The 16,476-nt window shown below is 41.5% G+C and overlaps 1 protein-coding gene and 1 long non-coding RNA gene across 4 annotated transcripts in view; both read left to right on the forward strand.

Annotated features, from left to right (window-relative positions):
• The window catches only part of LOC122557942 (potassium voltage-gated channel subfamily KQT member 1), a 693,104-nt gene that overhangs the window by 43,626 nt on the left and 633,002 nt on the right, over window positions 1-16,476 (forward strand). The gene's annotated exons all lie outside the window — the stretch shown is intronic.
• On the forward strand, window positions 11,326-14,638 carry LOC148146991 (uncharacterized). The gene is made up of 2 exons (XR_015760030.1): window positions 11,326-11,807; window positions 14,326-14,638. It is a non-coding gene; the product is annotated as an uncharacterized LOC148146991 (long non-coding RNA).

Raw genomic sequence — 16,476 nt, forward strand, 5'->3', positions numbered from 1 at the left:
ACTAGCCTCCACCACTTCTTCTGGCAACTCATTCCATACATGCACCCACTCTGTGTGAAAAAGTTGCCCCTTAGATCCCTTTTAAATCTTTCCCCTCTCACCTTAAACCTATGCCCTCTAGTTTTGGACTCCCCACCCCTGGGAAAAAACATTGCCTATTTACCTGAACCATGCCCCTCTTGATTTTATAAACCTTTACAAGGTTACCCCTCAGCCTCCAACACTCCAGGGAAAATAGCATCAGTTCTATTCAGCCCCTCCTAGCAACATCATTGCAAATCTTTTCTGAACACGTTCAAGTTCCACAAAATCCTCCCTATAGGATGGGAGACCAAAATTGTATTCATTATTCCAATAGTGGCCTAACCAATGTCCTGTACAACCACAACATGACCTCCCAACTCTGATACTCAATGCTCTGACCAATAAAGAACACCAAATGCGCTTCTTCACTATCCTATCTGCCTGTGACTCCGCTTTCAAGGAGCTATGAACCTGCACTCCAAGGTCTCTTTATTCAGCCACACTCCCCATGAAATTACCATTAAGTGTGTAAGTTTTGACCTGATTTGCCTTTCCAAAATGCAGCACCTCACATTTATCTAAATTAAACTCCATCTGCCACTCGTCAGCCCATTGGCCCATCTGATCAAGATCCTATTATACTCTGAGGTGACCTTCTTCACTGTCCACTACACCTCCAATTTTGGTGTCATCCACAAACTTTTAAACCATACCTCGTATGTTCACATCCAAATCATTAAATAAATGACGAAAAGTAGTGGACCCAGCATCAATCCTTGTGGTCGGTGGTCACAGGCCTCCAGTCTGAAAAGCAACCCTTCATCACCATCCTCTGTCTTCTACCTTCAAACCACTTCTGTCTCCAGATAGCTAGTTTTCCTTGTACTTAGCATGATATAACCTTTCTAAATTTTTCTGTACTATGAGGAACCTAGTTGAACATTTTATTGAAGTCCATGTAGAACATGTCCACCTCTCTGCCCTCATCAATCCACTTCATTATTTCTTCAAAAACTCAATCAAGTTAGGGAGACATGATTTCCCATGCATAACGCTATGTTGACTGTCTTTAATGAGTCCTTGATTTTCCAAATATATGTAAATCCTGTCCCTCAGGATTCCCTCCAACAATTTGCCCACCACTGATGTCAGGCTCCCCGCCTATAGTTCCCTGTCTTTTTCTTACCACCTTTCATAAATAGTGGTACCACATTAGCCAACTTCCAGTCTTACAGCCTGTGACTATCGCTGATCCAAATATCTCAGCAAGGGGCCCAGCAATCACTTCCGTGGCCTTCCACAGAGTTCTAGGGTACATCTGATCAGGTTCTGGGGATTTATGCACCATTATGCATTTCAAGATGTTCAGCACCTCCTCCTCTGTAATATGGTTATTTTAAAGATGTCGCAATTTATTTTCCTACATCCTCTACCTTCCATTACCTTGTCTGCAGTAAACACTGATGCAAAATACTTATTTAGTATCTCCATCTCCTGTGGTTCCACACATAGGCTGCTTTGCTGATCTTTAAGGGGCCCTATTCTCTCCCTAGTTACCCGTAGGTCCTTAATGTATTTATAGAATCCCTTTGGATTCTCCTTAACCCTATTTGCCAAAGCTATCTCATGTCCCTTTTTTCCCCTCCTGATTTCCCTCTTAAGTATATTCCTACTGCCTTTGTACTCTTCTAAGGATTCATTCGATCTCTGCTGTCTATTCCTGCCATTTGTTTCCTTCTTATTCTTGACCAAAACCTTAATTTCTCTAGTCATCCAGCATTCCCTATATCTACCAGCCTTGCCCTTTACCCTAACAGGAACATAATGTCTGTGGAATGTCATAATCTCATTTTTGAAGGTTTCCTATTTTCCAGCGTCCCGTTATTTGTGAACATCCGCACCCAATCAACTTTTCCAAGCACTTGCCTAATACCGTCAAAATTGGCTACCTCCCATTTTGAACTTCAACTTCAAAAGGTCTATCCTTTTCCAATCACTGTTTTAAAACTAATAGAATCATGGTCGCTGGATTCAACACTAAACACTCCTCCATATGGCTGGAAGTCAGAGGTATAAAGTCAATTGGCATATTCACTGGGGGAAAAGGCAAAAATGCCATCCACCAATTGGTCGTGTAGTGTCACAAACGTAGAGAGGGTGTGTATACTGATTTTAAACACAAATCTTGAGTTAGTTTTTGCAAAATAAACCCATTGAGCTGGAAATTTTACATAATAGAAAAATGTACCGAGGGGAAAGAACAGCTCCAAATAATTCTGGATGGAGGGTCCCTGTTGTAAAATATGTTTTAAACTTGGTACTTTACTTGGTACTCTTTCAAACGGCTGCTGCTTCAGGTGATGTCCTATTTATTTCAAGTCAGAATTGGCTCTAATAGATTGCAGCCTCAGAAAAGTGAAGATAGATTTATAGAGCCCAGGTAGCAATATGGTACAATGGCCACCACTTAGACCGTCCACCTGCTTATGTCAGCCAGATAACAATAAGCATTTGACACCATCGGCATCAAGTAGAAAGATACTACTTAAATTCTAATAACTGTGTTGACAATTTTGGTTGGTTTAATCACCGATTCTTACAAATACCACTGGAACAATTTTCACGTAAATAGTGCATAGAATGTGAGAAAACCTTCCAGGAGGACTTCACAGAGAGGTAACAGAACATTTGGCACCAATTTGCAAGGAAGATATTATCACAAATTCTTGGTCAAAGAGGGAAATTTTGAAGAGCAAATTAAAGTAATCTGATGTAACAAACTTCTTTTTCTGTGTCACGGTAAAGAAATCCTTTATCCACTTTTGAAAACGGCATTGATACTTGCAGGTCACCAGACAAACATTTCCTATTTGTGTTTCGAGATGTGATTTTTGTTTGAACTGCTGAAGGCGATTAATTGTGTGCAGGATATTTAATATGTATGGGCGGAAACCTTAGCTTTACATTAGGTCACAGGTAGCTCACTTTCAAATGAAATAATGCCTACAGAGGGGTCACAGGTGCCAGTATCATGAAGATATTGTACTCTTTTAGCCCTTTAATATATATGTCAAATGCTTCTAACCGTTTACTCACTGAATCCTTTGGAATGTATTCGAGCCTAAGGCTTAATGCTAACAACCTCTGGTGCCTCTGCTTTCTGCTAGGGAGAATCCAAATTCTGGAATTTCCTCACTGCACTACCTCACCTTCCTCTTTTGTGGAAACTTTTAGGAAATTGACCTAATACCTCCTTACATGGTTTAGTGTCACATTCTGTTTGAATAATGTTCATATGAAGTGCTTTGGAATTTTGTTTTTGTATTGGGGCACTATGTAAATATAAATTGTTGCAACATTCAGGGACACCTTGTTGTATTTGCTCCCTTCAGACTATCGGTAGCCATTTTTGGGAGGGTGGTTGGGGTTGGGGGGGCGGAACAATAACTTGTATTTATATAACACCCTTAACATAGTGAAACAGTTCAAGGCTCTTCACAGAAATTCTTTAGGAAAAACAATTACACAAGTTTAGAATTGAGTTACTGAAAGCTTCATAAAAGGAAATGCATTAAGGGTAATAAAAAACTTCATCAAAAAGAAAAGCTTTATGGTGCAATTGGGAACAGGTAGGGTAGATCGAGAGAAACTATTTCTGATGGGTAGGACTAGGGATGTAGTCTAAAAGTTAGAGTCAATAAAGGTGGTGCTGGAAAAGTACAGCATCGTGGAGCAGGAGAGTAATTCCTGATGGAGCGCTTATGCCTGAACCATCGACTCTCCTGCTCCTCGGATGCTGTCTGACTGGCTGAGCTTTTCCAGCCCCACTATTTTCGGCTCTGACTCTCCATCATCTGCAGTCCTCACTGTCAGAGCTGGAGTTCTGAGGAGTAAAATGAAGTAAGGTTTCTGAGCACAATGGGTAGGAAAGGTTTGAGTGTATCTTCTGAAAGTAAGTACTTTGTATGGCACCATGAGAGTTGACTTTGTATATTTTTCTCTGTACTTTGAGTACACCTAACAATAAAAACTTAATTCGAAGTTCTAATTCTAGCAACTAATGCTAAGTCAATTTTAAATTTTTAGTCTGGCATTGATAGATTTTTGATATCCACAGATGTTGAGAAGGCATAAGTAGTGGATTTCAGGTTAGCCATGCACTCATTCATTCGTGAAACAGACTGAAAGGACCAATTCTTTTGGGAGGGAGGTGGAGAGTTTAAGGGAGGGCCTTGGATCCAGGTAATTAAAGGCAGAGCTGTCAATGGTACAGGAGTTGTACAAGAAACTGAATTAGAGGAGCTCTGATCTCTCAGAGGGTTGTATTGTGGGAGCGTAGAGATATACATAAAGAGATTTGGACAGAAAGACAAGAATTAGAAAATAAAAGTCATGCTGAAATGGGAACTAATAAAGGCTAACAAGCACAAACGCTAGACTCAACCTATTTCCCTGCATCATAATAGATGAATTTGGACAGTGATTTTCAAGCTCTTGGTGGTATTTTGATGTGACCCTTGTGGATATGCCATGGACTTTGTTGGGCTTTATTCCAGTTAGTGATCCTATGTCTATACTAATATTAACTATTAATGTTAATTATTACCTTATTTCATTATTTTTCTACTTATTCTATGAAGGTAATGCTTAAATGTTTAAACTTACATATGACAATAAAATCCAAACCTGAATCTACTATCCTGCGGTGTTGTCAGTCCCTGCCCAACAGTAAATGTACACAGCCATTGTCTTGATAAACCAAATGTTGTATGAGCTGTAGTTGGCAAAGTCTATTTTACACCAGGCCATTACCCAGCTACAACAAGCTTCCTTAGACTGTCCTGAAGATAGACCCCACAATGCAAGCTATCACAGGTACCAATTGCATCCCCAAATCACCAGTTAAAAAGCTGCTACACTGGCAAAGTTACTTTTCATTGAATTATATCCAAAGAAAGAATATAAATTCTTAAACAATGCAGGCAAAAATTGTTTCACTCCATCTGGCGTCTGTCCTTCATTGGTTTCTCACTGAGTAGATGTGCGGTGGAATGGGCCTATGTTACTGAGAGTTTAGAAGGATGAGAGCTGGGGAACAGTGGCTCAGTGGTTAGCACTGCTACCTCACAGCGCCAAGGACCCAAGTTCGATTGCAGCCTCGGGCGACTGTGTTTGGAGTATGCACATTCTCCCTGTGTCTGCATGGATTTCTTCCCACAGCCCAAAGACGTGCAGGTTAAGTGAATCGGCCTTGCTAAATTGCCCATAGTGTTCGGGGATGTTCGGTTAAGTGCATTAGTCAGGGATAAATGTAGGAGAATGGATTACCCTTCAGAGGGTCGGTATGGAATTGTTGGGCTGAAAGGCCTGTTTCCACACTGTAGGGATTCTATGCTTTGAATTGAGTTTAACTAACACTGATCTTGCTTTCACCTCTGCTGGTGTACGCTCCAAGCTAGCCTTGGCAAGGTTTTTTCCTGAGTGCGTGTTGTAAGCAAGGTGCTTTTCAGCGTGGGTTGTCTCCTGTCGCAAGCCCACTCTGTGGATCGACCTCTGGGGGAAGAAGAAGGTGAAGAGCGGGATTGTGTTCACTGCACACTCAGCGTCGGAGTTCTCACATGCTCACTTCCTCTTTCACCTGCATGCACACTCTCACCCACTGTCACACTCTCCATTCCCCCCCACCCCACCTCGCCCTCCATCTGTCCCTCGTTCACTCCACACACTCACAGGACCAGAATGAGCGGTTGGATCTCAGACTAAGGGGTTGCACATTTAAGGCGGAGATGAGGAACAATTCCTTCTCTCAAAGGGTTATGAATCCACAGAATTCTTTATCACAGATGCCTGTCGAGGGAGGCTCATTATGTGTATGCAAGGCTGAGATTTTTAAACAGTAAGGGAATCTAAGATTATAGGGAAAAGGCACAAAAGTGAAATTAAGGATTATCAGATTGACCATGATCTCATTGAATAATGGAGCAGACACAATGGGCTGAAAGGTCTGCTTCTGATCCTATGTTTTAAGAACTTATCAACTCATTCTTTCACACATTCATTCCCACTCACACGCATACACGTGTTCTTATTCACTCGTGCTGCTTGCTCCCGTTCACTCACAGTCTCTCTCATTTATTCACTTACTCACGCACTTTTCATCCTTTCATCCTTTCATCACTCTCACTCTCACTCTCACTCTCACTCTCACTCTCACTCTCACTCTCACTCTCACTCTCACTCTCACTCTCACTCTCACTCTCACTCTCACTCTCACTCTCACTCTCACTCTCACTCTCACTCTCACTCTCACTCTCACTCTCACTCCCTTCCTCCCTTACACATTCAAAGCCCCAGCATAGATCCAGGCACCTGCCATCTTGACTGTCCCCTTCAGGATGTGGGTACTGTGTGGTAAGGTGAAAACCTTGTCCTCCCTAACACCTTCCCCAACTCCTCTTTTCTCCCCCACCCCACTCCCAGCTAACAGGCTGCTCTTCCTGATACACACACCTCAAGCTCAATAAGCTACGAACATAGCTTGCTGCTCTTTCAGTCACAGGTCATTCCCTTTCCATATTTGCTGCTAGCCAACCTATCAACAGCAAGTTGAGAGAGAAAAGTTGCCTCTGATTGGAGAAGTATTCCCCTGCAAGATCTTTAGTTCCATGTTCTGTATTTGGATTGGTTAATGCAGGCCAATAGGGACCCTTGTTTGGCCACACTATGGTCCCTGGGGGACACCAGTTGGACAAGCCTGATATAAAAGATCACATGGCACCATTAGGCAAGAAGAGCAGTGCAGTTCTCTCCCACGCCTCTGTCAATATTTACTTTCAATCGTTGTTTGCAAGGAACTGATTGTCTGGCCATTATTACATGGTAGCTAACTGTGTCTGAATTGGCTTTCAAGTTTAATACATTACTGTAGAGGCCACATTTATTACATAAATACTTAATTAACTGTAAAGCACTTTGAGAAGTCCTGAGATTGTGTAAAGAAGATGCAATTTTTATCTTTGTAATCAATGCAAGGTCAACAGCAAAATGTAGTATACAGGATACTTCTATATTGGAGCCTGCATACTCCCCAATGTTTCCATGCAGAAGTAATTCAGCTTTTAATAACATGAGCTTCTGTGTTTCTATTTTCAAAGTTTTTTCACCAAATTTATTGTATTCTAAGTTGGCTATGATTAATAAGTATGTTTTTTTGTCATTTTTAAGCGAGCAACTCTATTAGCGTCATAACACATCACTTGGGTATCATACTTATTCTTTATCAAACAGTAAATCATCACTTGCTATGTGCAATGCACTCAGGATGTATTAGGCATGTATATATGGCACATTTAACACTCATTGTCAACATACTTTACATGCAATATTTTGGCACGTTGGCTCAGTGGTTGGCACTGCTGTCTCACAGCACTAAGGATCCGGTTCGATTCCAGCCTCGGGCAACTGTCTGTGTGGAGTCTGAATGTTGTCTGTATGGGTTTTCTCTGGGTGCTCTTATTCCTCCCACAGTCCAAAGATGTACAGGTTAGGTGAACTGGCCATGCTAAATTGCCTGTAGTGTTCAGGGATGTGTAGGTTAGGTGCATTAGTCAGAGGTAAATGTAGAGTAATAAGATCGGGGAATGGGTCTGGGTGGATTACTCTTCGGAGGGTTGGTGTGGACCTGTTGGGCCAAATGGCCTGTTTCCACACTGTAGGGATTCTATAATTCCATGATATTCAGCATCTGCGGTTCTTTGTTTTATTTTACTGAACCAGCGAATTGCTTTCAGCTAATATTTTCTATACCTGAAGTTGCCAAGTTGCAAGGAAGATTTGTACCATAATATAGACTTAAAAAGTGACCTAATTCAGAATAACATGATAAAACGTATCAATTGAACCACCTTGAACTTAAGATTTTGCTCAAACTCTAGCTGGTTTGAAAAGCATGCAAGTGGATTTGATAACTTTTGTAGAGAAAAGTTCTGTCACTTGAGATCAGGTAACAACTACACTTAACTTTGCAACCCTATGCATTTCCATTGTCACTCATGTGACATGCTTTGTAAATTTGTCACAAAATACTTGTCCACACAAACATGAAGAAAATCATTAATACATTTCAGTGGCTCTCTCTTGTAAGTGACCAAGGAGCAGAAGGGAAGCCAAATGAATTAATAGAATGTATCTAGTTCCTCTCCTGCTAACATTGGCCTTATTGTTGTCAGCTCCCTGAGCCCAGAAACTCATTGGAAGCGTTAGAAAGCCTCACTTCAGAGGGACCAAAGTGTGTGCTTAACCACAATAGAATGAATATGAAAGGATTTACATACTAAAAGATAAGTGAACATTGTTTTTACAATGGAACTCTGAGTTTTCTGTGTAAAACTATGAAAATTAATGAGTTTTGAAAACATTTGTAGCTCAGGTTGAGGTTCTGGACGTAGGTTTGCTGGCTGAGCTGGAAAGTTTGTTTTCGGACGTTTCGCCACCATTTTGGATAACATCTTCAGTGAGCCTCTGAATGAAGCACTGGTGGTGTAGCCTACTTTCTATTTATATGTTTGGGATTCCTTGGGTTGGTGACATCATCTCCTGTGGTGACATCATTTCCTATGGTGATGTAATTTCCTGTTCTTTTTCTCAGGAGGTGGTAAATGGGATGGTGATGAAACGTCTGAAAACGAACCTTCCAGCACAGTGAGAAAACCTATATCCAGAACCATGAAAATTTAAGTAGACTATCAGTACCTAAACTCAAAGAATATTAATTTATACTCAAACATGTCTCTGTTGGAAGACAACACCCAATCCTGAATGTGGGCCTACAGCATGGTCAATCAGCAAATTTTTGAACATTTCAACTTGTGTTCAACTTTTGATTTTTCTTTAGCTAGACCTACAGAAAGATTTTGGCCATGTAAGGTCATTCTGTCATAGCATAATGGGAGTCTATTCAGTTATTGGGTGCTGCTAATGCCTCAGCTAAATGTCAAGAGGTTGACTGTAAATATCGAGAATGGTGAATGTGAACGCTTAATTTGTTCTCTAAGTAAAGAGAATATAGACCTCAATGACTTCATTAACCGTACATGCACCTGAAGGTTTATTTTGATATGGAAAGTATATTTTTGCGATAAATAAATACAGAAAGATGATGGAAAATCACCGAAGCCCTGCAAAGTTGGTTCTGCATAAATGGAGGAGGCTTATTGTGGATTTTAAAAAATGATAGTTATATTGCTGGAAGGAAATTTTTTTCAATCTTGTTGAAAGATCGGTTCTGTGCCAGTTGTCACTTGTACAGCTTTTACAAGAAAGAAGTATTTTATAAGAAAAACGTAATTACATTTAGTATTATTCCCACAGATGATGCTGTTTTTCAATTGGGCCAAATTCCTCCTTGGACTAATGAAAAAAAACAGTCAGCAGATTGGACAGCACTTAGCTTTTAATTCATTTTGTTTGTCAATGGGACATTTGAGCCAATCAGGATTTTCTGCCTTGCAGTGTTTGCCTCACCTTAAATTTTTATGCTCTGTGGATAGCTGCCAGATGCAAAAAAAAACATTAAACTTGGGTCATTCGGAAGAAGAAAGAAAATGAGAGTGTTTTACGTGGTTGTCTGCGATCAGGGCAAATAATGTGCTTCTCGCTGAGAAAAAGTGCCTGAGTAAATAAAGCTGTGAAAGTATGTCACAAATGGGACAAAGTAGGGCCAGGGATTTCCTTGACACTGCTCCCTTGCAGCCACTACAACACCAACTAATTTGCACTAAAAGCTCTTTATATGTACAGAGTGGCAATTTCTTCTGCAGTTAACGCTCGCCTCATGGGAACAGTCTTGAGTAAATTTCTAGCCTTGGGGTCCGTAGAACAGAAAATAATCATAGACCCCCCTCCGGTGCAGAAAGAGGCCATTCAGCCCATCGAGTCTGCACTGACCCTCAGAACAGCATCACACCTGAACCCAGCCCCTGACCCCATCCCCTGTAGCAGTAACCATGGCTAATCCACTTAGCCTGCACGTCCCTTAGATTGGAGTTGCCTCAATAAGAGTTGATTAAACAAGTGGAAATTGCTGTCTTTCACTAGTTTAAAACTCAGGGTTTCAGAACAGTAAGAAGCCAATTCATGAGTGATACTCATTCTCAAGCTCTGAATGATCAGCGTAAGGAGTAAATGTCCAAACATAGTCATGAAGATGAAAATCGAATGTCTAATGAAACAGGAATGGGAGTGGGGTGTTAAGATCTTTCTCAGGTGAATGTATTTAGGTGGGCCAAATGGTCTTCTTCATCCATTGCTGCATCATTGCCATGGAGAGTCCAAAGTTTCCAAATTGGCACAGTGAGGCCAACAGCCTCTATTTCAAAAGCAGGCCGGCCTACAGTGTCCATCCAATTTGGTTCCACTCTCCAGACAAATTCCAATAAACTTGTTAGGTATGACGACCTGCCTCTCAGAGACTCACGTTCACTTCCCCCACCCCTCCTCCCCAACCCCCACCACCACCACCACAGAGCTTCTGTCAGGTATGTACCTGCACATCAAGAGCATGCTGTCAGCCTTTCTGGTATTTGCTTTTGTGCATGGAATATGCATCAGACTGACTTTCCCCTGTCAATATTCAGTCTCTTTGTTGTCTGCAGCTGAGGGCCTTAGCCTAAATGCTTTAACTTTTCCCAAATCCAAATGCTGACCGTTAATTATTCAGTCGTGACTTTGAGATTGTCAGGTGCTGATGCACGAGGTGCCTATACAAACACGAGTTAGTGGCAGAGTTGATTATTTTTGTCAATAGAAAGCGGTAAGCACTTTCATTCAGAGTTATTAACGCTTACATGTCCTTCAGAGAAGAAAATGTTGCCTTTTCAGAGTACAATGGAGCACCTGTCTTTGACATAATGGATTATGCATGATCTGCTGGGAAATGAAGCCAGGTGGACCTTCTGATGATGACTGAAGCGGTTGGTGTGTGCAGACTGAGCAATCCCAGGGTGCTTTGATTTCAATGCTAATCTATTTGATTAAGTTGCTTGTTTCCTGGCCTTGACTGACAGTCCCAGTATTCAGCTCTGCCTATTGTCAAAAAGAAGGCTGCTTGTGGCAAAAGCTGCCCAGCAGTTTGTTTTAATCCCCAAGCCGACTCTTGACGCCTCCCACTCAGACTGTTTAAAATCGGAGTGCTGCTGCAGGCTTAGCAATCCTTTGCTGTTGTTCCAGTTTAATTGCTAGTTGCAGATGAAATCGTCCAATATCCTGTTTATTTCTTTTTCTGCTGACGCCACTAAAACTTGCTTCACTGCGGTCTGAGGGACTTCGCTGTTTGTACAAATCAGCTGCAACTTTTGTTTACATGAACAACTTAACTATATTTCAAAAAGTGCATAGTTATCATGAAACATGTGAAAGGCATTGTGTGCACACAGGATTTCTCTCCTGTCTTTATGATGGGGAAACTATCAGTGCTGCCCACCCCTATGTACCAGTAATTCACACATTTGTGGCATGGAGGGACAGAGTTTTGGGTGAGCGTGACTCGATTTGAAGGCAATTTTCTGTTCTTAAAGAGGATGTTCAGTTTGCCCATGGTGCATGCGTCTGTGTATGCATTCGAAGAAGCACAGTCAGAAAGAGTTTTGAAATGGCTCCAAGGTTTGCAAACAGCAAGGTGGAGATCCTATAGTGGTGCCCAGCAGGCTGACGAAGATCCTGTTACTGGCTGCTGGGAGAATCGAATCACGGTAAATGGCCTGGCAACAATAGCAGAGGAGATCCAGGTTTGTAGAAGTACATCATTTTGAACTGAGAACTGTGAAACTGAACCAGAAAAGATTTGCTCATCTGACCAGAGCTGATAAAGTAAAACTTTACATGCCTTCTTTAATTCTCTGCATAACCTTGCACTAAAAACGGCCCCATTCCCTTCACACTTCCCTTCAATCCTCCTTCAATTACAGTTGCATGCTATGCTCTCTGCTGCTATATCTGCATCCTCTGTGCTTGCTGCTGCCTCACTTTCCCACATCTGGCCCTTCTCTTACAATGCTGATACATACATCTCCACAATCCTTTGGCATGGAGGATACTAACACACTCTTTCTTTGTGCAAGTAAGAATGGTGATGATACAGAGGCACATTAGGGGAGGGGGGCTATCATTAACCCAAGAACTCATGAGAATGGAAGAGGTCATCATGGATATGGCAGCTGGAGCATTAGCCTGAAGCATACCAGGTGTTAAGTCCACAGTGAAGCAGCCCACAAGGTGTTTGATCATCAAACTTCACTTTTTCCATTAAACTCTCTCCCTTGTGCAGTCTGCTTGGCAATTTGGAGATGTATCAAACTGTAGTCAACTGCGAATGATGAACCTTACCATGGCCTTTGTGCCTTCTGCCCTAGTTCCATATGCACTTGCTTGCTCTCCAGAGCAGCCTCGGCTAAAGAAGAGGTCATTTCTTTCGAAGATACATTGTCATTCGCAATTACCCTTGCAAGCACCAGAAACTGGCAAACCATGTGTTTGCAAGTTCTGCAATGGGATAATCTTTATGGAAATGAGGAGCAAAGGCAGGGGTAGAGAACATTTCAGGAACCAGCTCTCCAGAGGCCAAGCCCATCCCCAATCCTGGGTAGAGATGAAGACAGCTCAAAACCATTGTATTAAAGGTGATCTAAAGCCATACAGCAGCCAATTACTCTGTGCATTGGATTTCTCGATAAATCATGTTAAACAGTTTGAGAGTACATCTCCAACCTGTATGAGTTCCACACATTTGGTGCCAAAAGACTGATTTTGGTCACCTCAATGCACAATTCAGCCAGCTCTTAATCATGGGGTTCTCAGTTTCCATTTTGATGTCTTTGATGGAAGCAAAGTGATCACCATCTTTAGTACTTTTGCTTTCATCATCCCTTGCAGTGAGTTGAGCATTGAAGAAAGGCTTGGGTCAGGTCTCAGAAACCCTTGCATCGCTCCAACACTTTGTTCTTTTATAAAGAAGCTGAAGTGCTGAAGAATGTCTCAGTCAAGTGGGAGTGACATAGTGGGAAAGGCACCCAGTGCCCTCTCTTGAAATGATATCATAACCTCTGCACAATCTTCCCACTGCTGCCTTAACCCATGTACTTATTGGTGCGAGAGAACTAGCTGGTCCACATGGCAGCTTGTAGCTTTGCATCCTCATCCGAATGCCATTGGATTTTCTGTGATGATCACTTCATGTACCTTCATTGGCTGTGTAACAGTCATCCACCTCTCATTACAACCAGGGATAGCACTGCATCAGAACAAAGTAAGAGGACATATATGGATTTTCCACTGCCCTTCCAATGATCAGTTGCAGAATATAATTAACTTTGTTAGAATTCTCGGGTATGCTGAAAGATTTTTTTTAATCTTTCCTTTAGCTTCAGTCAATAGTTGCACATTCATAAAACAGCTCCTATGCCTCTTGTTTAGTGTAGGAGTTTTCTATGACAGGCCTTTGAAGTCAAACAGTGACTATTGAAGGAAAAAGTAGCATCTCCATCAAACATTTGAAATCGATCTGTTGCGATAATTATGAAGCGGTCATACCTCAGATTCAATTAGCTCCAGTTGTAAGCCGTTATTCCATTTACTGGAATAAATAGAACTATTGAATATCTGAGAAGTATGTACACCCAACAAACAGCTGACTGGTGAAATGAATTTTGTGAGGACATTACAAAAAAACGTTTCCTCTAACATCAGCCCTTACTGCGGAACTAATTATGAAAGTAATCAATTAATGGGTGCAGCTTGAGTTGAGAAAGATTTGGGCATATAAACCAGGAGCCAGCTTCCAGATGCACTGCACTTCAGTATAGTTCTGAGGGAATAGTGTAATGTCAGATGAGGTATTAAACTAAAGTCCATTTCTAAACTCCGATCTCATGACACAATTCATAGATGAACAAAAGGATTTCAATAGTTTCTTAGCCCAGCATTCATCCCTCAAACAACATAATAAAAATCTGATTAATTGGTCCTTTCTTCATTGGTGTTTATGAGATCTTGCTTTGCGCAAATTGGTCTGCTTATTCTCTTTCGCAACAGTGAGTGCACTTTACAAGGTATTTAATAGCTTTGTAAAGTGCTCGAGGATATCCCAGGGATATGATGAGGCACTGTGCAAACTCAGTTTATGTGAATGACGAATATTTATTTGACTCGGGAAGACATACGTCCTGCTCGATATCATAATGATCTGATTATTCAAATGAAATAGTTGTCAATGAGAATATATATTTTGACTTCCCTTTCCATATTTAGACTGCAGAAAGTCTGCCAGCAATTAGTGGCAAGTAAGGATGACTCACCGATGCCTACTGATGAAAAAAAACCTTGGATATAGCACATCTGTGCAATTGCTCTCTGATGCCTAAAGACAAAAAGCAAAGCTCCAGCGTAACAAGCAACATTAAAATCCAAACCGGTTGCATTCCACAAATGATATTCCCATGGTCCCAGATGCACTGGAAATACAGTACTTAGTAGAATATGTGATCATCTATCACTTGTCTTATCTCTGTTTATTTAGCTAACTGTTAAAAATGTTATAAAATAAACTCAAAGACTAACTCAACACCAGCATTCCATCAGCATTTATTCCCTGTGTGGTGCTTTACAGATAGTGTGAGGGCTTGTTAGTCACATGTTCAGAAAGCATAAAAGAAAGGAGGTTTATCTTTTAACTATTTTAAAATGTGCCACTGCTTGACAAACGTAATTACATCACTTCATGCCCGGAATTGTATTCATAACAAAATTAACTTGCATTTAAATAGAGCCTCTGTCAGGCATTCCATGGTACGTGAGCAAAGGAAAAGTCTGCAGAAATTTCAATGGAGGAAGATGGCATTTGGCCAATCCTGCCTCTGCTGGTCTAGCTGCATGTCAGAGAACTTATGTCAAAACAACAATGTAGGAACAGATTATTCAGTCTAACCTACGTGTGCTGGTATTAATCATCAATGCAAGCAGTAGTCATAATCTCATGTCAGCTTTGTTCCTGTGTCCCTTTATTCCTTTTTTCATTTCACCATCTACTGAACCTATTCTTGAATATTGGCATGAACCAGGAATTTCCTGGAACGTGCTGTCACTGCAGTTGGGGGGCAAATAACTTTACTGGACACCGCTATTATGCTTGTAATTGGGGTTCCACTGCTCTTCCACAGAGGGGACAGTGCTGAAGAGGACACATTTACTGCCTGTCCCTAGTTGCCCTTGAGAAATGACAGGGAGCTAGCTTCCTCAACCACTGCAGGCCATATGATGTAGGTAGACCCACAATTCCATTAGGGAGGGAATTCCAGGATTTTGGCCTAGTCACACAGAAGAAACAACAGTATATTTTGAAGTCATGTTGATAAGTGGTTTGGAGAGGAACTTGCAGGTGATAGTGTTCTTATGTATCTGCTGCCTTTGTTCTTCCAGATGGGAATAGTTGTGGATTTGGAAGGTGCTGTCTAAGGATCTTTGGGAAATTTCTGCAGTGTAGCTTGTAGACGGTATGCATTATTGCAGTGAGTGTCAATGTTGGAATGATTGGATATTTGTGGAAGTGGTGCCAATCAAGTGAGCTGCTTTTTCCTAATGGTGTCAAGCTTCTTGAGTGTTGGTGGAGCTGCACATCCAAGCAAGTGGGGAGTACTGTATCACACTCTTGACTTGTGCCTTGTTGCAGATGGGCAGGCTTGGGAAAGTCCAGAGGTAAGTTATTCGCTTAAACATTCCTAGTCTCCGACCTGCTTTTGTTCCCGCTTTATTTATATGTTGAGTCCAGTTGAGTTTCTGGTCCATTAAACTCACCAGGGTGTGGAGTAATGGGGGATTCATTGATAATAATGTTATTGAAGGTCAAGCGATGCTGGTTAACTTGTCTTTTATTGGAGATGGTCATTGGCTGGCATTTGTGTGTCACGGATGTTATTCGCCACCTTTTAACCCAAGACAGGATATTACCTTGGCTTTATTGCACTTGAAGTTGGAATTATTCACTATCTGAGGAGTCGTGAATGATGCTTAACATTGTGCAATTATCGGCAAGCAACCCCATTTCTGAGCTTTTGATCAGGAGAAGCAGCTGAAGATGGTTGGACCTAGGACACGATCCTAAGAAACCCCCGCAACGATGTCTTGGAGCTGAGATGACTGACCTCCAACAACCACAACCATCTTTCTTTGTTCCAGGTATGACTTCAACCAGTGGAGAATTTCACTGCTGATTCCCATGAGCTCCATTTTTGCTAGGGCTCCCTGATGACACACTTGACCAACTGCAGCCTTGACGTGAAGGGCTGACACTCTCACCTCACCTCTGGAATTCAGCTCTTTTGTGTATGCTTTTGAAATTAGGCTATAATGAAGTCAGTAGCTGTGTAGTCCCTGGCAGAACTGTACAGGTTATTGCTGAATAGG

This window comes from Chiloscyllium plagiosum, unplaced genomic scaffold, assembly GCF_037043375.1.
Source record: "Chiloscyllium plagiosum isolate Xiang-an unplaced genomic scaffold, Cpla_swu_hap1 HiC_scaffold_18, whole genome shotgun sequence".
Classification (NCBI taxonomy): domain Eukaryota; kingdom Metazoa; phylum Chordata; class Chondrichthyes; order Orectolobiformes; family Hemiscylliidae; genus Chiloscyllium; species Chiloscyllium plagiosum.